Source organism: Panicum virgatum, chromosome 9N (genome assembly GCF_016808335.1).
Source record: "Panicum virgatum strain AP13 chromosome 9N, P.virgatum_v5, whole genome shotgun sequence".
NCBI classification, from domain to species: domain Eukaryota; kingdom Viridiplantae; phylum Streptophyta; class Magnoliopsida; order Poales; family Poaceae; genus Panicum; species Panicum virgatum.
In genome coordinates, this window is record NC_053153.1 from 25,380,383 (window position 1) to 25,402,973 (window position 22,591).

At 43.9% G+C, this 22,591-nt stretch overlaps 1 long non-coding RNA gene and 1 pseudogene across 4 annotated transcripts; both read right to left on the reverse strand.

The window, feature by feature from the left end:
- Window positions 1–568: 568 nt before the first annotated feature.
- On the reverse strand, window positions 569–7,701 carry LOC120689750. Of its 4 annotated transcripts, none has more exons than XR_005681426.1 (3): window positions 7,497–7,701; window positions 1,164–6,321; window positions 569–1,031 (listed from the first exon to the last, which is right to left on the reverse strand). It is a non-coding gene; the product is annotated as an uncharacterized LOC120689750 (long non-coding RNA). The 4 variants fall into 4 exon arrangements; XR_005681428.1 differs by having other exon boundaries at window positions 569–1,028; window positions 1,164–5,577; window positions 5,794–7,701; XR_005681427.1 differs by having other exon boundaries at window positions 1,164–5,577; window positions 5,794–7,701.
- A 587-nt stretch (window positions 7,702–8,288) lies between these two features.
- LOC120687232 overlaps window positions 8,289–22,591 on the reverse strand; it is a 43,781-nt pseudogene continuing 29,478 nt past the window's right edge.

Here is a 22,591-nt window from a genome sequence, read left to right on the forward strand (position 1 = left end):
GATTGATACCTATTCACTGATTTCGAAACTCTTTTTTAAGTATCACCACATTATCGTAGAGGGTATAAAAAATCCATAGTGTCTAGCTGGCTCTAGGATCGTTGAAAACCATGAGTCGGCCCTGCCTAGAAGCAACCAAACAAGGCACATACCACTCGACTAGACCAGGGGCATGGGCTCGCGCTGCGCCACTGACACTGACGCAGGAAAAAGGTCGGACAAGACTCAACCTGCAACGCATATATTTTTTCAGAAAATGGCACCAAAGGTCATGTTGCCATACGCTGCGTCGCAATGCGCCAATGCCACATGGCTTGGGCCGAATTGCCGAAAGAACGGTGCCAAAGTGCCGTGGCGTGGAATTAAAACTGATGAGCCTCGCCGCCTCGGTGCAACTCTCCACACCCGCCTGCCCGCCGGACCTTGGCTGTCGAACCTCAGCCAGAGCTCGCACGGGGCACGGCTACCGGAGGTCGATTCGCGCCGCCCGGAATGGCATTAAAAAAAGACATATAGCTAGTAAAAAAGATTGAGTGAGAGAAGCAATCTTGAAGAGAAAACCAGAAGGTAACTGAAGAGGAAAGAAAGAGCAGTGGACTCGTTGAAGTCTGAATAAATTCCAAAAAATTATCCTGTCAAGGGAGAAGAAAGATAGATGCTCATAATAACAGACTGTTAAAAAAAGCTCCCCACAAGCCGGTATGGGCTCGCACTACACTAGAGACCAGACACCGGACGCAGGCAAAAGGTCGGACAAGACTAGACCTGAAGGTGAAGAAGTGAGAATCTCACCCTCACGCAGATACAGTGCAGAAAGAATCCAAGGAGCTTCTAGGACAGTGCGTGCTTGTCAGCCTGTGAAGCACGGTTGAGAGGTGAGCTTGCATAGCTAGCTGAGAATCTCTATGAGATGGACATGCTCCGCTAAGTACAGTAAACGCCCCTCTTGCATCCTGGTAGATTGCCTCAAGTCTGCAGTCGTCCCCTTCAGTGTGGCTTGGGCGCTTGGCGAAGGATCAATGCGTCAACTGCTGTGAAAACATTCAACACCAGATTCAGAGAGCAGTGTGCAGTCCTCATCCAACAAAACAGAAAACCTATGCTCAAATAACTCGGTGTTGACACAGCCTCGGAGAAGAAACCAGCAGGTACCAGTCTTATACCTAAGTTTCCCATTACAAACATTGTTCCCCTCATGAAGTCATCTTGCTCTATCTTTGTTCGTCAGATATCCTCAGCTTCCAAGTGTTTTAAGGGCGTGCATGCTGCTTCATACGGAGGAACGGAATCAGAACAGCTGAAGGCAATCTCTCCAACACCTTCATGATCCACTGCAATACTGCATGAAGCCACGTTCCTTTGCAAATAACTAGGCTCTCCACACTATCATCTAGCACATATATTACCCATCGTGGTTCCAGAAACTGTTTTTCTTTCAAAGCTTTCGTGTACATTGGCTGGGACTCAGATCCTGGAGCAAATCTGGTCTGCACTTACTTTCTACGTTCCCAATAGTGTTTTTCCCCTTCCAACAGCATCTAGTTAGAAAAGTAGAGTCTTGAAACAAGAAAAGGCTCTTTGAATACTCGTATTGGGACCACGCGCTCTTGGCACCCACTGAAATTTCTAGGTCCCTAGACTACCGGATCTCCAACCCCGTCAGTACATCATCGCTGTGCTGTAGTGGGACAAATGGTTGAAGCTAAATTAGTCAATGGCATCACAAAGACTTGCAAAGATAACTCAACTAGGCAAGATGGTAGCCCAAAATTTTAAGATTATGAGAAGCCTCATCACTAATTTAGTCTGCTCGTCACTTGAGAAGAACCGTGCTAGATTCATAGGCTTCAATAGTAGATCAGCAGAACGCTGTCGACTGTTGATTATTTTCCAGAGTATTGAATTGCTCTACTCAGATTGTTGATTTGATTCATGCTACTCAAAATTACTAGTGATTTCTTTAGCCGAAAGATATACCATGCAAATTAGATGTTTTTGCTTATCTTGTATATTATTTTTCTTTTGATGATCCGTTGAATTGCCGCTTCCTTTTCAGGAAAGAGATGCACAATGATACCAAAAAAAAAATAGAACCAGAAAAGAGAGTGAGTAATAGAAGCACACTTGAAGAAAGATCCCCGACTTCAACTGAAGCAGACCAAAAAGATCAGAAAAATCAATAAAAAAAGATCAGTATACAAGTAACCCATCAGAAGAAAGGGTACCTCAGGGTCAAGGGGGCATAAAAGGTAAAACATGGAACTATGGAAGCAAAGTGGACAACCGAATTGATAAGAATATCTCAGATGAAGATGAACGAACAACTCCGTACTCAAACTGACAGAGATGAAAGGGAATCATCAGGTGTCATCAACGACCCAATGGATGACCTGTTGATGAGACTGAGACAGTTTAGACAATTAGCAAAAGCAGAAAGAATGAAAAGGAAAGAACAGATCCAACTCAAGAGGAAAACAGAAAGTACTAGGATCAATATAAGTGAAAGAAGCAACGCCAATAATGGTGCTAGCAAGATATGGACGTCCGAATTAATATCTCAGATGAAGGTGAACGAACTTCTTCAACTCAAGAGGGACATAAAGCATACTCAAACAGATAGAGATGAAAGGGAATCAGATAGAGATGAAAGGGAATCATCATTTGTCATCAGTGTGCTAACAGACAACCAGATGGTGAAACTGAGACGGTCAAGACAATTAGCAAAAACAGCAAGAATGAAGAGGAAAGAACAAATCCAACTCAAGAGGAGCAGAAAGCGTACTAGGATCAATACATGTGAAAGAAGCAATGACAATAATGGTGCTAGCAAGATATGGAACTTTGGAGGGCCAACATGCATCTGCAAACATTGCCATGCAATTATGTGGCACGCTGAGAATACAAAAACTAGCAGAGGTTCAGGATCATCCTTTGGCCTATGTTGCTTGCAAGGGAAGGTCACCTTGCCACCACTAAAAGAACCACCAAGCTATATTACAAGTTTATTGACAAGAGATGGGGGGGAAAGAACAGCAAACTACCTACAGAATATTAGATCTTACAACTCCATGTTTGCATTCACATCAATGGGAGGAATGATAGATAAAACTGTAAATAAAGGGCGTGGACCTTATGTTTTTAGACTGAAAGGCCAGAACTACCACCACATAGGAACTTTGCTACCTAAAGAGGGCAACAAGCCTCGCTTCCAACAATTGTACATCTATGATACAAATAATGAGATCCAGAATAGGGTTGAAGTGTCAAGATCTGGTGAATGCAGTGCCCCATTAGATGAAAGTATTATCATGGGCCTGCTAACAATGCTCAATGAGAACAATAAACTTGCACAGTCATTCCGAATGGCACGGGATAGATTTGAAAATCGTGACTACCATAATTTAACTCTTCGACTACTTAGCAATAGGGAGCAAGATGGGAGGAAAGACAACATGCCATCTGCATCAGAAGTTGCTGCTTTGATAGTCAAAGATCCAGCCACAGAAAGTTATGGACGCGATATTGTTCTTGAGTACAAAGATATGAGACCCAAAAGGGTATCTGAAATCCATCCAAAATTTATGGCCATGCAGTACCCATTACTCTTCCCATATGGAGAAGATGGTTTTAGACCTGGCATAGAATACAAAGAAAAGGGCACAAGCGACAGCAAGAAATACATCAGCATGTTGGAATACTATGCATATCGCCTCCAACAGCGTTCGAATCAGTCAATGCTGATGCTAATGAGTGGAAATCTGTCGATGCAGTTCCTGGTTGATGTCTATACATGCATTGAACAACATAGGCTTGACTGGATAAGGAATAACCAGGGAGCCCTAAGAACAGAACTTTACAGTGGATTAAGAGATGCAGTCAGAAAAGGAGATACAAGAACAGAGAAAGTAGGGAGGAGGATAGTACTCCCAGCAAGTTACCCAGGAAGTCCCAGGTACAAAGAGCAAAATTACCAAGACGCAATGGCAGTATGTCGTTGGGCTGGATACCCAGATTTGTTTTTAACGTTCACGTGCAATCCTAAGTGGCCAGAGATCCAGTGTATGCTAGACGAAGCCGGCAACCAGCAACCATCAGAACGCCCTGATATTGTAGTTCGAGTATTCATGATAAAACTAAAGGAGTTGATGACAGATATTAAAAAAAGACAACATTTTGGAAAGACTAAAGCAAGTAAGTGTGTTGGAACCTCATTCATTAGTAATAGAAGTTTATAATATTTCATAGTGTTGTTCATTTGCTAACACATTTAATCGACATGCAGTTATCTATACAATAGAATTCCAGAAGAGGGGACTCCCACATGCCCATATACTAATCTTCCTTTCTAAAAATGAGAGCTACCTCAAGCCATCAGAAATTGATGAAATGATATGTGCTGAGATCCCCGAAAAGGACGAGGACCCAGAAACATTTGAAGCCGTCAAAAAATTTATGATGCATGGACCATGTGGAGAAGCGAATCCAAAGTCACCATGCATGGTGAACCATAGATGCACTAAATATTTCCCAAAAAGTTTATGTGATCAGACTACCATTGATGAAAAAGACTTCCCGATATACAGAAGACGAGATGAAGGACGACATATAACAAAGGAGGGAGTCATGATGAACAATGCATTTGTTGTCCCATACAACAAAGATCTCCTGGTCAAGTTCCAATCACATATTAATGTGGAGTGGTTCACCCGGTCTAGATCAATCAAATACCTATTCAAAGGCATCCACAATAAAGAAGACCAAGCAACAGCAGTAGTTGCAGAAAAAGGACTGTCAAAGACCAACGATGAGATTAAAATGTACCTAGGAGGCAGATACATAACACCACTTGAAGCTTGTTGGAGAATATTCAGGTTTAATATACACTACCAAGAACCAGCCGTTCAGAGGCTACAGTTCCACAAGGAGAATGAGCAAGAGGTGACTTTTCCCGACTCAACAAACCTGGAGGAAATCGTAAAACGGCCGAGTTCAGGGCTCACCATGTTTACAGAGTGGATGGAAGCAAACAAAAAGCATGAAGATGCCAGGGAGTTAACATACTCTGAGTTCCCGACCAAATGGGTATGGCATAAAAAGGAAAAGTATTGGGCAAGACGAAGATGTGGTAATAAAATTGGCAGGATCTACAATGCCCACGCTGCAAGTGGAGAAAGGTATTATCTCAGAATGCTTCTCAACACTGCAAAGGGTTGCACATCATTTGATGATATCAGGACTGTGAATGGAGTTGTGCACCCTTCATACAAGTCAGCATGTCATGCGTTGGGATTTCTGAATGATGATAACGAGTGGATTGAGTGCATTAAGGAAGCATCCAACTGGGCGTCTGGGATGCAATTACGGCAATTGTTTACGACTATTCTATGCCACTGTGAGATTACTGACCCTAAGAGGGTGTGGGAATCCAACTGGGAAGCACTCTCTGAAGACGTACAGCAACCGCAAACTTGGAACTTCTGTGTCACGCCTTCCAGTAGAAGAACATATGCATTAATGGAGATTGAGAAGCTCATGGGGCAAGCTGGAAAGTCATTGAAGGAGTACCCTGAAATAGACCTACCAGATATGGTAAAGTTAAGTGACACTGAAAACAGGCTTATAAATGCAGAAATGAACTGTGACAAAAACAAGTTGAAAGACGAGCACCTGCAAATACTAAACAATCTAAACACAGAACAGAAGAAGGCCTTTGATGAAATAATTAAATCAGTGGACCAATCATTAGGAAAGCTAATATTTGTGGATGGCTATGGTGGGACAGGTAAGACATACATTTGGAAAGCAGTCACAACGAGGCTACGATCAGAGGGAAAGATAGTACTTGCAGTTGCATCCAGTGGCATCGCGGCTCTTCTGCTTCAAGGAGGTAAAACCGCACACTCTGCATTCAAGATTCCATTGAACCTAACAGATGAATCGACATGCTACATTGCACAAGGTTCACCTGTGGCAGATCTGTTAGTGAAGACATCACTAATACTTTGGGATGAAGCTCCAATGGCAGACAGAAACTGCTTTGAGGCACTGGACAAGAGCCTAAGGGACATTCTGAGGTTCAAACATGCGAATAGTTATAAAAAGCCCTTTGGTGGGATGACGGTTGTTCTTGGAGGGGACTTCCGGCAAACCCTCCCTGTCGTGAAAAATGGGAGAAGGGAGCACATTATAAATGCATCAATTAAACGCTCTTACCTGTGGCAACATTTTGAGGTATTCCATTTGACAAAAAATATGCGACTAAATTCTTTGTCCACCAATCAAACACAGCAACAGAAGACTGCGGAGTTTGCAGAGTGGATACTACAAATTGGAAATGGAGACACAGTTTCATTAGATGACGAATGGGTTACTATCCCCAATGACCTGTTGCTACAAAAAGGAGATGATCCAAAAGCAAAAATCATTGAAAGCATCTATCCAAGCCTGCAAGACAATTGCTGCAAGCAGCAGTTCCTAGACCAAAGAGCAATACTGTGTACAACAAATGAGAATGTCAATGAGATCAATGAGTATATTATGGATCAAATTCAAGGTGATACAATAAGTTACTTGAGCTGTAACAGTGTATCCAAATCAATGTCTTATAACCGTGACATGGAGCTACAATACCCTAGGGAATTCCTTGATACCATAAGGCACCCAGGAATTCCAAATCACCAGCTTAAGCTCAAAGTTGGCCTGCCGGTGATGCTTCTTCGTAACATTAACCAAAATGCAGGGCTGTGCAATGGTACCAGAATGGTTATCACAAGACTTGGGGAAAAAGTCATCGAAGCGCAGATCATGTCTGGACCATGCACAGGACACAAGGTGTGCATCCCTCAGATCATCATGTCACAGTTAGAGCCCAGGTGGCCGTTTGTGCTGAAAAGAAAGCAGTTCCCTCTCTCCGTGTGCTTTGCGATGACGATCAACAAGAGCCAAGGACAGTCTCTGGACAAAGTTGGCCTCTATCTGCCTAAGCAGGTATTCACCCATGGGCAGCTCTATGTTGCGGTCTCCAGAGTCACAAACAGGGATGGCCTGAAGATCATGATTGCCGACGAAGAGTGCCCAGGCGAAGGAATGGCGAAAAACATCGTCTACAAGGAGATCTTCTAAAAATGCCTATAATTAGTAATTCAATAAATCTGGGTTTCCCAGTGATGTAAAAACTGCTTATCTGCAGCAGTAGTAGTAGTGTTAATGGTGCTCTAGCTGTTCCAGGAAGCTACAATTAAGTTTATGACAAAATTAGCCATGCAGCTGTGCGCTTGTATCGGCCGTTATCTAGTTCACTAAACTATGTACGCTATGTAGCTATGCAAATTGACAAAACTTGAACTCCATGTTCATGGATCTGTGGTTCAGTGTTTGTATTGATCTCTATGAACTGAAATTGAGATTTTCCATATCCACGGCATTCGCGCAAACTGGCCCGAATTCTTGCGGAATCAAATTGAAGCGGCATAGAAAGAGGAGGTAGTTTCCCGTACCAGCCGCATTGAGTTGAATCCGCTGGTGCCGCCGGGCCGCCGGGGCCCGTGGATCCATCCGCCGGCGTGGATGTGGAAGGCGCTGGCGAAGGCATCAACGAAACTCCCGCTGTTTGGTTGTGAGGCTAGATATTTTGATAAACAGCAGTCCTGGAGAACGTAAAGGTTGGGCTGTTCGGCATCAAGCTCGTGAGGCAAACCGCAAACGTGTTTCTTGGACGCGCATGGCGGTTAGGGCGCAATCACATACTCCCTCAGTTTCAAATTATAAATCATTCTAAGAATTTTGAAGAGTCAATTTTTTTTAAATTTGACCAAATTTATATAACAAAATAATAATATTTATGATACCAATTAAATATTATTAAATTATTTGTTAGCTATATTTTCATAGTGTACTTATTTGATGTCAAAAATCTTTATATTTCTCTCTACAATTTTGATCAAATTTTGAGATGGTTTGACTCTCCAAAATTCTTAGAATGACTTATAATTTGTAACGGAGGGAGTACGTAACTGTTGGCTTTTAAAAAAAATACATATGTAACTGTTTCAAACTGAGTTGACTTTAATATAAACCAACAATTATTAATGATTTCTACTCCCTCCGTTTTAAACATAAGTAACAAGAAGTCACGGACCTCACTGCAACCTCCATATAGGAGACGACTCTGACAAAACCGAAGATTGCTAAGCAGAGAGCAAAATGAAGTACAAATTTAGACAGCCAGCTCGGCTCAATTAATGCTGAAGACTACTGAACACAAGAAGAGAATGAATTGAGAATGAGAATTAAGTGCACAACGACGGTAATGTTGCCAAAACTATATTTCATCAGTCGTGTGGAAGTTCAATTGCAAGTGCTGCGTTTACCATGTTGAGCACAAAAGCTAATTTCTTCTCTACTTTTTTTCCCTATAATACGCTAGTAATCCTGCATACGCAATGTATACACACTACCTGAAGTTAGCATTTACAAAAGAACAAAATGAATCTATTTCTGAAATGCCACATTGACCTGGGCCTTCCATCATCATCTCGACCTACCATCTCTATTTAGTGTCTCCCAACAAATCTCCTGGCCACATTCACCACAGGTTGCCGTGCACCCTGCTTTCGTGCCATGGCTTCTTTCAGTAAGTGCGTTAAGTTGTTGCACTTCTTTTGGTTGTTTGAGTTAAGCTTAGGTTGCTGCAGCTGCCGGCTTCTTGAAGCAGCCTTAACTGGCCGCACAAGGTTGGGATCTATTGGAACCTTAGTCATGTTTGATTTTCTATCGGGATCACGTACTGCATTCCTCAAAACCTCCCACTCTAACAAGGCCATGTCTTGTTCCTCCTTTGTAAGCCTTTCTTCTTCATTTTCTTGGAGGAGAGCTTCATGTTCATGGTAACCTGCAATCCACCTGTAAATTCCAAGAAGATGTTACCCAACAAGCAGCAGCTTAGCACAGTTACATAGTCAAAACCAGAGAGCACACATTCATGTTAAAATATCTGTATATAAGCTGCAAGGCAATAAAGAGCGAGGAAATAAACAGACAAGACATTCCGATTAGATAAAAAACCAAAAATCTAGTATTCAGAAGGAAAGTCATAGGATGAGCATTACCGAGTTTGTTCACTGAGTAGGTTCAGCATGAGCCTGTCCACAGGTACAGGTTCGGAAGTTTCAATAGTGTTGGAAGTGGATGGCTTCTCAATCACGGTTGTAGAACCGTTCTCATTCTGTTCCATTAATTCCTCTTCACCAAATTCAAAAAGATGCAACATCTCTTCTTTGGAGATTGTTCTTGAAACTTGCTGTCTATCCACCACCCTTGCCGCGAGGCCTTCTTTTGTCACCTATTAATACTCAATTAAGATGAGTAATTTTTCAAACAAGGATGGACCTTTATCTACCAGGTACAAGAGAATAGCTTGGATAATTCAAAATGAGAACTCCAGACCAGAAGAAGAAATATACAAAATTACCTGCCGCTTATATATTTTCTCTTCCATTGTTCGATGTGCCATTAGGCGGTAAGCATATACAGGTTTGGTCTGGCCATACCTAGAAAGAATATTCCCACTGAATAAATAAATAATCGCATGTAAGTGCAACTGATGAGCAACTCAGGTGACAAGTTCTTGCCTCCAAACACGATAAATTGCTTGCAGATCATGTGTTGGATTCCAGGATCCATCCAGAAGAACAACACGATTTGCAGCATGAAGGTTAATGCCCAGAGATCCAGCACGAGTTGATATCAACGTGCATTTTACTCTTGCATTTTCAGGGTCGTTAAACATCTCCACAAGATTCTGTCGATCAGAAGACGGAGTGCTCCCATCAAGCCTGTTCAGCATGATATGGATATATGATATTTGCAAAATCAGACAGTCATAACAACTCTAGTAAAAACAAATGCCAAGAATAAAAAGTCTTTGCAGAAATACGTATCAACAACAACAATGATTGTATCCAAGCCTTTTGTTATGCCCATTATTGCATTAAAAGATTATACTGTCATGATGCTAGAACTACTGAATATTCCAAAGAGATGACAGTTTGCCCTAGGAAAAAGGAACGTGAGAAGGTCTGGAATCATAAAAGGCATACTCACTGACCAGAACACTGGAATACCTAGAAGAGCTAAGATAAAAATATAGATGCTTTTGGTTCAAGGAGTATGACACGATTGCAGATTTCCTAGTCCCTACTTGAAGTCCTTTTGCTGCATTTATGTTTTCCACATTATTTATAATGACAGATTAATAACTCCTAGCACTACAGAGCTAAACAAAGCGGATAGTGCCAAAGTGATAACAGTATCCTGGAAATAACCAAATTGCAGATCTTTCAGGTTTCACAATGGTTTCATTCCCACTGAATTGGAAAGAAATACCACTTTCAGAATCACGGTCCAATTCCCGATGGGCTTTTCCTAAGACCTACATTTTGAGTTTACAGGAACAAACATCATAGTATTGGAAGGCCATGGAAGTAGTTGCATACAAAGCCTTAGCTCAAGGATCTTGTTGAAGCAGTAGGTTATGCACAGTTTATATCATGATTACGGGTGGTAATAGATCATGGCCCTAATGCAATGACTAAATTCAACTCTCCCTTAATCATACTTACCTCAAAAATATATAAAATATGAGCCCAGCCCTTTTTGAGCCCAATCCTTATACTCCCTCCATTCTCTTTTGATAGTCATATTTTCAAAATCAAATTCTTCTCTTTTGATAGTCCTATTTGAGTTAAGATCTAGGAAATAGTAGAGATGACTGTTAGATTTCTGTGCAGAGTAATTTTTCTAGAAAAAAGATTGGTGTATGTATAGATAACATCGAAATCAAGGAGTTGTAATTAATGAGATGATAAGCAAAGTCCTCCTCCTTGGTCATTGCACCAAGATGAAATAGGACTATCATCTGTGAATGGAGGGAGTAGTTTTTAGTCTAAATTTGTAAGCCCTTTACCACCCCCTACTCATGAGCATGTAGACACAAAGTATAAGAACCAAAAGAAAACAGATACTTGAGAAGCTACCACACCAGCAACTGCAATGTTCTTGTGTACAACACAAAATCAACTGTGGAATCATACCTATACCAATCCTTCCCTCGCTTCCAACATTTGCCTTCTTTTCCTTTGATTTGCAATTTTGACAGATAAAACTCCACTAAATCAAGAGTGGTCAAGCTCTGGCTAAACACCAATACCTTGTCACCCAATTCAGAACTTTTTGATAGGATATCAAGGAGCAAAATCATTTTGCCACTATAATCTGCCTCCATATAAGTATTCTTATCTATAAGTTCCTCCCACCAGTTACTTTCCTACAATAAAAAGGAAAAGGCGTAATCAAAACCAAACGCTTAGTGTGTCATACACAGTATTCCACCGCATAAGTATTTATTGGCACACTGATTTTGGATTAATTTATTAATTCTCCATTATGGCACATACATAGAAACCAGAAAGATGTCTAGTACACAGCTAGATACAATAGAAAAATTGTGCATGAAATCCCATGGAGTACTATAGAATGTTAGTTTCGAATATTGTGTGCTTGATAAAGTTTAGTACCTCATTCACAAAGTTGCTTTTCTTGGACTGCTGATCAGCTCTATCCTTCTGCTTCTCTGTCAAAATAATAATAAAGTTTAGAGCAGGTGTCTATGTCATAGGGGCTTCAAAAGTTCAAATGATAACACAAAGTACACTTTGCAGATTGGCCAAACTATGGTGAGTATTATAAAAAACATGATATAAGAAATTACCTTCATTAGGCAAGTATGTTTCAGTATTATCATCACTTGAACTCTCATCCATCATAAAGTTCTCAACGGCATCCTCGCGACGCAAATTTCCTCTCTGTTCTTTAGCCATCTGGAGGAGCCCTGGATGATTCCATACCTACATTTCAAAATAGTGAAATTATCTTAGTAATTGGTAAAGAAAAAGAAGCCTCCACTTTTAACCTCAAGGGTAGAAATTATCGCATCAATTATAGAAAAAGAAAGTACCTCCAACAGTTAGTTACAATGGATCCAAATTATAATGGTCGAGGTTAATTTGACAAATAAATAAAAATTAATATGCTATGGATGGCAATAATGCCGAAACAAAAATGTTCTTTCTAAAAAGAATTATTGATCTCTCCCTGTACTCATATACAATCATGGGATCAGCTGTAGTTGGTATTATGGTATAGATTGAGACCTTAAGGAAACCATAAAGCACAGGCAGCTATCTTTGCTACAGCTCCACTCAAGTAAAAACAACTAGACAGCAATTCCACCTTGTTTTTATCCAAGAAACAGCACAAAGATCCAGGGTCATCATACCTGGGCTAATGTTTGGTACTTGGCAAAGAAGGAACTGTGAGATTTTTCTGAATAACCACTACTTGAGAAACCATGAACATCCAAGAATCTTCTGTATAGCTTTTTCTGCAGCTGAGATAGCTTTACAGTAATAACAAAAACCTTCTTAGGTGGTAGATCATTCTTCACAACATTCATGCTCCTCCGCTGGACAAAACCTTTCAGTTGTTCAAACAAAATGTGTGATCGTTTGTTCATGATCTTTACATCGTCTGATGTTGAATTTGTGTGTTGCCCATTTTCAATGGGGTTCTGGAACCTGATAATACATGACTTATTATTCCAAATTCCAATAAATTACAGTGCATGTATAGTAGAGCATTCATTTACCTGTTTCGAAATTCATGGCTACTCCCAAGAAAGCCTTCCCTGACAAAATCAACCATCTGCTCACAAGATTAAACCAAATTCATTGCCAAACCACTAGTATAACATCATGATAATGTCAGTAACTGGACAAATAAGCAAACAAAACAGTAGGGATGCACTGCTTCTTACACAATAATATTCCATCAAATTATTCTGCAATGGAGATCCAGTTAACGCAATTCTTCTCTGTGTCCTTGTTTCAGAGCCAGTGTAATGTCAGCCCTCCGATTCTTTATCATATGTGCTTCATCACACACAAGAATGTCTGGCCCACACTGGTGGTACAATGAACAGTGTCAAAACCCCACAGCTAACTTGTAATGCATGTCATATTACCATAAAAGCATGATATTATTTGAAACTTCAGAGTAACCAGAAAAAAACCATCTAACAGCAACATAAGAGCTTGGAACAATGACAAAACAATAGCAAGAAACATGGAATGTTACCTGCAAAGCATAAGTAATTTCGTTTGCAACATTTTTGTCCTTCACATGCTTTCCAAGGGATAAGTTCCTAAACGATGAATACCCGATGAGAAGCACTCCACCTTTTACTCGCCATTTGGTTAGTAAATCTGGTCTTTTAACCCTGCAAAAACAAAGGTCAGAGGGAGCTTTCTGTAGGAGAGAATAATGGATGTATTCCTCCAAACCCTAGAAGGGTAGGTATATATAATTCCTATACATGTGCCTCTAGATGGGGCCTCTATACACGGGCTCACATATACACCAACACTTTCCATCCTATAGTAGATAAAGATTATTATAGGAACCATCACTTCACAAAATTCATAATATAATATAATAGTAAAACCATACTCCGATGTAACCAGAGGGGGAAAACGCATGTCACCATACATAAATAATGGAATCATGCAATGCAATGAAAAAAATACCAAAATAATGCAATATAGAGAAGGCCAATAAACCTTGGTTGAACTTGAGGCTTGATCCACAATCATGCTAATGTTCATAGAACCATTTGACCCAGTAAGATTGTTAGAAGATCGTACTAAAAGCTACTTAAAGAAGATTAAAGAAACAAGCCAATAAAATAAAAGAACATTTAAGCAAAACTTAGATGAGCTTTCTTCTTTGATATGTGTTGCCTAAAAATTCAAGAAAGGCGATCAGAATGAGATCCTGGGAATGGTCCTATCGAATTCATGATCAAATGAACCCAATACAAGCATTAAGTGCATATAGTATATGTATATCCAACAACCTTCAAAGTTCCAAGATTCCCAGTATAACAAAAAAAATTTGTCAAACATATGGGCCTAATCAAGGACCTTGAGATTCTAATTAGAATTAGAATATAACCAATTTGTCAGGTAGAGCTGCAGCAGGTTGCATAAGTTTTTACAGGACTGAAGCAGCTTTCATAGAATGTTTGTAGTTGAGTTGTACTACTCATGATAGCTGTTTTGACGTCATGTATTGTACTATTGTTTAGGACTTGCATGATTTATCTCCTTACCTAACTAAGCATATGCATTACATATGTTGTTGGACAGGGTGCAGGAAATTGAAAGAGAGATGACTCAGATAATAGTAAATTGATTATGAGGTGCAAAGTGTAACTTACATTGGAGAGATCGAAGGAGAGAGCCATCGGGAGCAGAGGGAGAGAGCACTGTCACTTGTAGATATATAGGAGAAGGTAATATGGGCCACATGGGCCTTACACTATGGGCCTTAACACCCCCCTTCAAACTCAAGGTGGAAGCGGAGGATCTGAAGCATTGAGTTTGAGCATGTTAAACCAATGTTGTTCTTGAGTTTGTGCCTTTGTGAAGAAATCTGCCACTTGCAGTTCCGAGGGCACATACTGAAGATCAATTGTTTTCTGATGACAATGAGACCGAGTGAACGAGGCATCAACACCAATATGCTTTGTGAGTTCATGCTTCACAGGATCATGTGCAATCTGTATGACGCTAGTATTATCACAGAGAAGAGGCGTGGGACCATCACAAGAGATACCAAAGTCAGCTAACAGCCATCGCAACCATATAATCTCCGAAGTAGTGGTGGCCAGAGCTCGAAGCTCTGCCTCTGTACTAGACCGGGATACAGCTGCCTGCTTCTTGGACTTCCACGCAATAGGAGAAGAACCAAGAAAAATACAATAGCCCGTAACCGAATGCCGATTGATGGGGTCACTCGCCCAAGTGGCGTCTGAATAGGCATGAAGGTGAAGTGGACTATCACGAGCATAGAACAAACATTGAGAAGATGTCCCCCTTAGGTATCTCAGCACACGAAGTAAATGGCCATAATGAACCGAGGTAGGAGCACTGACAAACTGACTCAAGATATGAACTGCATGAGCAATATCAGGTCTAGTAACAGTGAGATAGACAAGGCTACCAACAATATGCCTATATCGAGAGGGATCCTCCAAAGGTTTACCATCACTAGGACGAAGTTTCAAGTTAAGTTCCATAGGTGTCGCAGCTCTGCGGTAATCACTAAGTCCAGAACGAGCAACAAGATCTAGTATGTACTTAGATTAAGAAAGATAGTAGCCCTTTGTAGATTGCAAAACCTCAATCCCTAAGAAATAACTGAGAGGACCCAAGTCTGACATCTGAAATTGCTCACTGAGTTGCTTCTTCACATGAGAAATATGCTCCGGATCGTCACCTGTAATCAGCATGTCATCAACATATAACAAGAGTAGAGTACGTCCTCGTGGAGAGAGATGAATAAATAAAGCAGGGTCATGCTCACTAGAAGAGAAACCAGCATCCCTGATAACAGAAGCAAATCTCTCAAACCAAGAACGGGGGGCCTGCTTCAAACCATACAAGGCTCGACGAAGACGACAAACATATCCAGAAGGAGCATCAACACCAGGTGGAGGATGCATATAAACTTCTTCATGCAAATCACCATGAAGAAAAGCGTTCTTGACATCCATCTGAGAGATAGTCCAGGAAGAAGAAGCAGCCACAACAATCAGAGTACGAACAGTAGTCATGTGTGCGACTGGAGCAAAGGTTTCATCATAATCACGACCTTGGGTCTGTTGGAAGCCTCTAGCCACAAGGCGTGCTTTATATCGCTCAATAGACCCATCAGATTTGGTTTTAATTTTGAAGACCCACTTGGATGTAATAGGCACAACCTGTGACGGTAAAGGAACAATATCCCAAGTGCCAGTACGATCAAGGGCAGCCAGCTCCTCAGACATAGCAAGTTGCCACTCTGGAATGAGAGAAGCTTCCTGATAAGTGGATGGTTCGCCAACAACAACATTAGCACGAGGATACCCAAACACGGTGCGATCTCGTAGATTGTATCTTTGACCATCCTGTAACAGATCAGGAGCAACAGGAACTGTATGTGACTCATCAACATTAGTAGAATCATCAACAGCAGGAGCATCAGGACTGGCCGAGGTGGTAGTGCTAGAACGGCGAATGTAGACTTGGGTGACAGGTGGTTTAGAAAAAGAATGGGAAGGAGCAGGAGCAGGAGAAGGTGAGGTATGTGAAGGTGGTGAGATGGAAATAGGAATAGGAGGAATAGTTGAAGAGGATGATGGTGTAGTGAATGGGACAGTGGATGGTGGTGTCACAGGAGCATTAGTAGTGGGTGAAATTGGAGGAAGGCACATAAAGGAGGTAGACTCTATGGGAGAATATGAAGAGTGGGTAGAAGAATTATAAAAGAAAGGACGATTTTCCGCAAAGGTAACATCACGAGAAATACGAATGCGGCGAGAAGAAAGATCATAACACCTATAACCTTTATGCTCAGGACTATAACCTAGAAAAACACACTCAACAGATTGTGCAGTCAGTTTAGTCCGCTCGCGAGGTGCAAGTAAGACATAGCATGTACAACCAAAAACTCGAAGATGGTCATATCTCGGAGGAGTACCAAAAAGTACTTCCCCAGGACATTTACCGGCGAGCTTGGAGGACGGCTGTCTATTAATGAGATAAACTGCAGTGGAAACAGCTTCGCCCCAAAAATGAGAAGGAACAAAAGAAGATATCAAAAGGGTGCGAGCCGTCTCTATAAGATGGCGATGTTTGCGTTCAGCAACACCATTCTGAGCATGAGCGCCAGGACAAGAAAGCTGAGCAAGAGTACCCTCCGAAGCCAAAAACTGACGAAAAGTATCAGATAAATATTCACCACCAGAGTCAGAACAAAACACTTTGATAGGAGCAGAGAACTGAGTGTGAATCATGCAAACAAAAGACTCATAAATGGAGCGCAACTCAGAGCGATGTTTCATTAAATAGATCCAAGTATAACGAGAGTGATCATCAATAAAAATGACATAATATTTATGACCACCCTTTGAAACAAAAGGAGCTGGGCCCCATACATCAGAATGAACAAGATCAAAAGGTCTACTAGAATGAGAAACACTAGATGGATATGGAAGTTGTATTTGTTTTCCAAGTTTGCAACCCTTACAATGAAAACTAGACTCGACAGATGTATGGCCTAAACATCCTGACTTTACTAAGGTGGACAAACGAGATCCACAGAGGTGACCAAGACGATGATGCCATTGGGCAAAAGACGCAGTAGAGACCGATGCAGCGAAAGACACAGGAAGCGGAGCCACGGTGGATGAAGGAAGATGCAAAGTGTCCAAAAGGTAGAGGCTAGGAGCACCTCTACGGCGACGGCCAGTCCCAATCACAGCTCCGCTCCGACGATCCTGAACAAAACATGATGAGTCATCAAATCCAACAAAGCAATTATGGTCTGCAATTTGTCCTACTGAGAGAAGATTCATAGACAGCTGAGGTACAAAAGAAATATTGGGTACAGAAAAACGAGAATTGCAAATTGAACCCTGATGAGTAATATGACAAGATGTACCATCAGCTGTCTGAACTGAAGCACCATCAATGACTAGCTTGCAAGAAGCTAACTCTGACTGATCGGAGGTCACATGAAAGGAAGCCCCTGAGTCAAGAACCCAAGATGGTGATGGAGCAGCAGCAGATGAGGCAGCAGCAACAGACACCGAGCCTCTAGGAGTGGAACCAGTATCACGGCCACGAGCAGCACGACGAGCACGGAAGTCTGCCAACTTCTGCGGATAGTGAGCAAAACAATAATCTGAACTGTGATTGGTCTTGCCACAATGTTTACAAGGCTCTAAAGATGAAGCCTTGCGTCCGCCAAACCTCTGGGAAGCAGCCAACACACTGTGAGAGCCTGAACCAGGAGCAATAGACATAGACTTAAGACGGGTCTCTTCTGCAAGTAAGTCAGACAAGGCCTGTGACATAGTGAGAGTAGAAGAACCCTGAAGCAGTCGTGTACGAAGAGAATCGTACTCAGCTCGAACACCCATAACAAATCTATATGTAAGAAACTTCTCAATGAACTGATGTGCTGGACACGGATTAGCGGTGCATTCGGGTACCATGGAGGTCAAGGCACCCATCAGTCGATCAAATGCAGTGTAATACTCATCAATAGACATGTCATTTTGCTCAATGACATGAGTTTGCTGCATGAGCGTGTGTAAGAGGGCACCACTGTCCTGAACATAACGCTCCTTCAAACTGTTCCAAATGCCCTTGGCTGTTTTAAACTTACGAAGGCTCATAATCATGGTTTGTTTAGTACTATTGACCATAGCAGCCATGACTTTCCCATCATTAATCTCCCAGTCCTTAACAGCAGCGGCATTACTACCATCATTGTTAAGCACGGGTTTGTCATCAGTCAAGTGGGAAAGTAAACCATAGCCCCTCAGTGCAGTTTCAACAGAAAAGGACCATTCAGGATAGTTTTGACCATCTAAAATGATATTGATGACTATAGCATTGATCTGAGACATGTTGAAGTGTGCTACCACTGATCAAATCAACAAGGAGTAGCACAAGAAATAGAGACCAAATACCAGACTAGATGTAGCAGCAGCAGAGCAGAGCTCTGCCCAGAGGCAGAGCAGCAGAGACAGACGGGCGGCAGGAAGCCGCAGGGCATCAGGAGGGCGGACGGACGGGGATGAGGACGGCCGCGGCGCGAAGTGAAGACCCGCCTCCAGCAGAGCCGCAACAGGTGGATCCGCGAGCGGTAGATCTTGGCGAGCGGAGACGAGGCGAAGGCGGAAGTGGAGGTGGCCGCGACGGCGGCCGCGGACGGCGCGTGGGCGGCCGCGGACGGAGCGGACGACGGCGGCCGGCGGCAGCGACGCACGAACGGCGCGGATGGCGCGGAAGTCCACCGGCGACGCGGAAGTCCACCGGCGGCAAGGTGCCGCGACGCGACGGGCGACGGGCGAGGCCGCGACAGGCGGCAAAGGATGAGGACGAGGCAGCGCAGCGCGGGAAGGGTGGTGGTTCAGATCGAAACCCTAAGCTCTGGTGCCATGTAACTTACATTGGAGAGATCGAAGGAGAGAGCCATCGGGAGCAGAGGGAGAGAGCACTGTCACTTGTAGATATATAGGAGAAGGTAATATGGGCCACATGGGCCTTACACTATGGGCCTTAACACAAAGCACGGGTTACATATGTAGGCAAGGAATAGGAGATCCTTGCCTAATCAATCATCTACAAAACCCTAGCATGAGCACAAGGCCAATGGGCCCTGTGCGGCTGCAGCCAAGAAAGCCCAAAGGAAACACATTCTTCTAACAGAAATTCTTCAACTTTGGCTGCTGAAGGAAAATATATACTGAAAGTAAGAATAAGAGGCTAGTGGTTAAAATTTCATCTTGAAGGCATGCCATCTCCAATGCATCATACATTTGTACAAACATGGATTTTTAATATATGTGAGTATGTGACATACATTCAAAACAACTCCCCCACCCCCCTTTTTCATCAAGAACATTATGCACGTCCATACTCATTAATGGCACAAAAAGGCTCTAGTTAAAACTTTAGCTGTGTGTATAACATGATGCAACAAAAACAAGAAATTTATCCTCGCCTCACAACATCTTCCAACATAAAAACATGAAGAGGCTTCAGTTCTGCTGGACGCCATCTGCTAAACTCTTTCCTCCAGTTATGAAGAACATTAACAGGGGTAACAATAAGTGCTGTGCGCAATCCCAATTGAGCACATTTCATAACAGTGTAGAGGAATGTAATAACCTGCAAGGTGCAAACGAACAAAGATAAGAATGTAACTCCATTATGTCATGTAATGGAAGTGAAGCATGCAAAATAAAAATCATCATACAGTAACCTTACAAATATAAGAATCAACAAGCCCACCGGTACTAGTATAAAAATTGAAGGTGATTGACATGCACAGTCTAGCTCCAGCACTTAATTGATTGCCATATATATTAGAGTATATTTGGTAGTTATAGATATACGTATCGTAGACTGTCATATGTATCCCGGGGAGCCTTGCCCCCCAAGTCTTGTACTCTTATATATACCGGCCGAGTCCTCAATGCAATACATCCATTATACACCAATCCTATTATTCTACATGGTATCACGAGTTTAGGTCTAGAATCCTCGGCCTCAAACCCTAACCCTTCCGCAGCTCCTCACACCTCTGTTCTTCATGCGCCACAGGTCGTTCCCCACGGCACGCCTCCAGCGCGCCCCGTCGACGGCCTCGTAGTCCATGATCTCCGCCGGGGGCCGCGCCATCCTCCAAAGTCTGGCGGCAGATCGATCTGATCCGCCGTCATAGAAGGTCGTCCAGCAGCAACAGATCGGTGGTGAACTCACCCGGGTGTCCTCGTCCGCTGGCCTCCCTTCTCCTGCTCCTCCAGGTGGATCCGCGCAGGCCTCCGCCCCCATCTTCTCCGCCGCCGGCGGGTTCCGCCCCGGCGGAACCAGATCCGCTCCCTGGGCGGCTCTGCACCCCTTCCGCGCGGCTCCTCCCTGGTGGGGGTCGCCTGCAGTCGCGCCGTCTCCTCCACCGGCGGTGGACTGCTCCGCCCCAAGCTCCTCAGCTCCGCCAGGCCTTGGCCCGTCGGCGGCCGCGGCCGCTGCTGGCCACGCGTGGCTCTGCCCTCCCTCCGCCAGCGGCCTCTCCCTGGCGGGGATCCGCCCCCGGCGGAACCGCCCTGCCCAGCCCTGCTACCACACCGCCAGCAGCGGCCCAACCCCTCCTCTGGCTCTTTCTTTTTCTCGCACCATGGCTGGCGGAACCCTATTGACCGTGGTGAGCGACAAGCAGGAAAGAGATAAGGGGATTGGGGGGTCTTTACTCTGGGCACTCGGAGATTCTACACAAGAAGTTGCTGCTGGTTTATTTTTGGTTAGTTTCTCTGATTTTTCACTCGATCACTGATCGAGATTGAGTCGCCCACCACCCGTCGACCTCGCGACTCTACTTCGACATCGGCATCGACTTCACCGTCCTCTTCTTCATCTTCAACATGCGACATGGTGACATGGACGGTGCCCTAGGGGACGTCCTCCTCGTCGCTTCGTCCGCACGTCGACCCTCGCCGGGTTGTCTTCGTCTTCACCGATCGGGACACCTTCGCCGACTTCGCCCACCGTCGTCTCCGCCTCACGCTAATCGGTCTGATCATCCGATATGCGTGATCCACCCGGCTCCCGTGGCGTCCGTCCTCGTCGAGCGCGCCCTTCACCAAGCACGTATGGCTGCCGCTGCATCGCCTCTTCGGCAGCAGTGGTGTCACCCCGTGGTCTTCTCCGCCGTTGCTTCCTCACCGCCGCCGGCCACGTCCCCGGCCTCATCGTCGATTCGTCGCTGCGCGCCCCGCGCATGGTCTTCGTCAAGCTGTTCGAGTTCTTCGCCTTCTCTTTCGAGCGCCGCTGCCGCGTCATCCGGATTATTCGGCCTTATGCTGGAAAATCTGGGTTCCTTCAGCAACAGCAGGCGTTGGCACCTTCCGCGTCTACTCCAGCAACAGCAGGCGTTGGCACCTTCTACCCCGCCTTCTTCTGCGCCTGCGACCGCCATGGAGGCCTTCTCTGCTGGTCCCCCCGGCGACGGCGTCTGGTTGTGCATCCTCCCTTGCACGTCCGGTATTGGCAACACCGGTGCGTGCCCATCGTCCCCGATGCGTTCCCGAGCCGGGCAAACTCGGGCATGTGTCGCCCGATGGCCTGACTGCATCGACTTCGGCATCACTCCCTCTACGACTGCCTCGACGCGTCGCCATCTTTGTCTCCAGCGTCTTCTCCATTACGCCACCATCATGGCGCCTCCTCATGCGCCCGCGGCTTCATGTGCGGCTACCTCGTCTTCGGCAACCTCGACAGCTCTACGTCGACCACGGCTATCCTATGCACGGCATCTTCGACCATGGCTCCTCGCCCTCCAGCTCGGCTACCTCGACATCGGCACAAAGGGCTACCATCCGCATGAGTTACTCGCCGGTTTTCTCTCTAGTCGCAGCATCCGCACCACATAGACGTTATGACTGCGGGGGGGTGTTAGTCTCCTGCTTTCGGCTTCTTCTTCAGTCTCACCGTCTGCGGTGCTCCCGCTGTGACTGCGGGGGAGTATTAGAGTATATTTGGTAGTTATAGATATATGTATCGTAGACTGCCATATGTATCCCGGAGAGCCTTGCCCCCCAAGTCTTGTACTCTTATATATACCAGCCGAGGCCTCAATGCAATACATCCATTATACACCAATCCTATTATTCTACAATATAAACATGTAGTTGTAGCATACAACAAATGGATAACTATTAGGAATATGTATGTTTAAGCCAACACAGACCTGAAAGGTTTTCCCAAGGCCCATATTATGAGCCAAAATGCAGCCAAGACCTTTATCCCCGGATTTCACCTTTTTAACAGATTGAATAACATTTTCCCACATAAACCTTATTCCTTCTACCTGCAGTATCATAAATTCAGTCAAATTCAGATATGGGCTCCTGTACTGGTAGTCATTG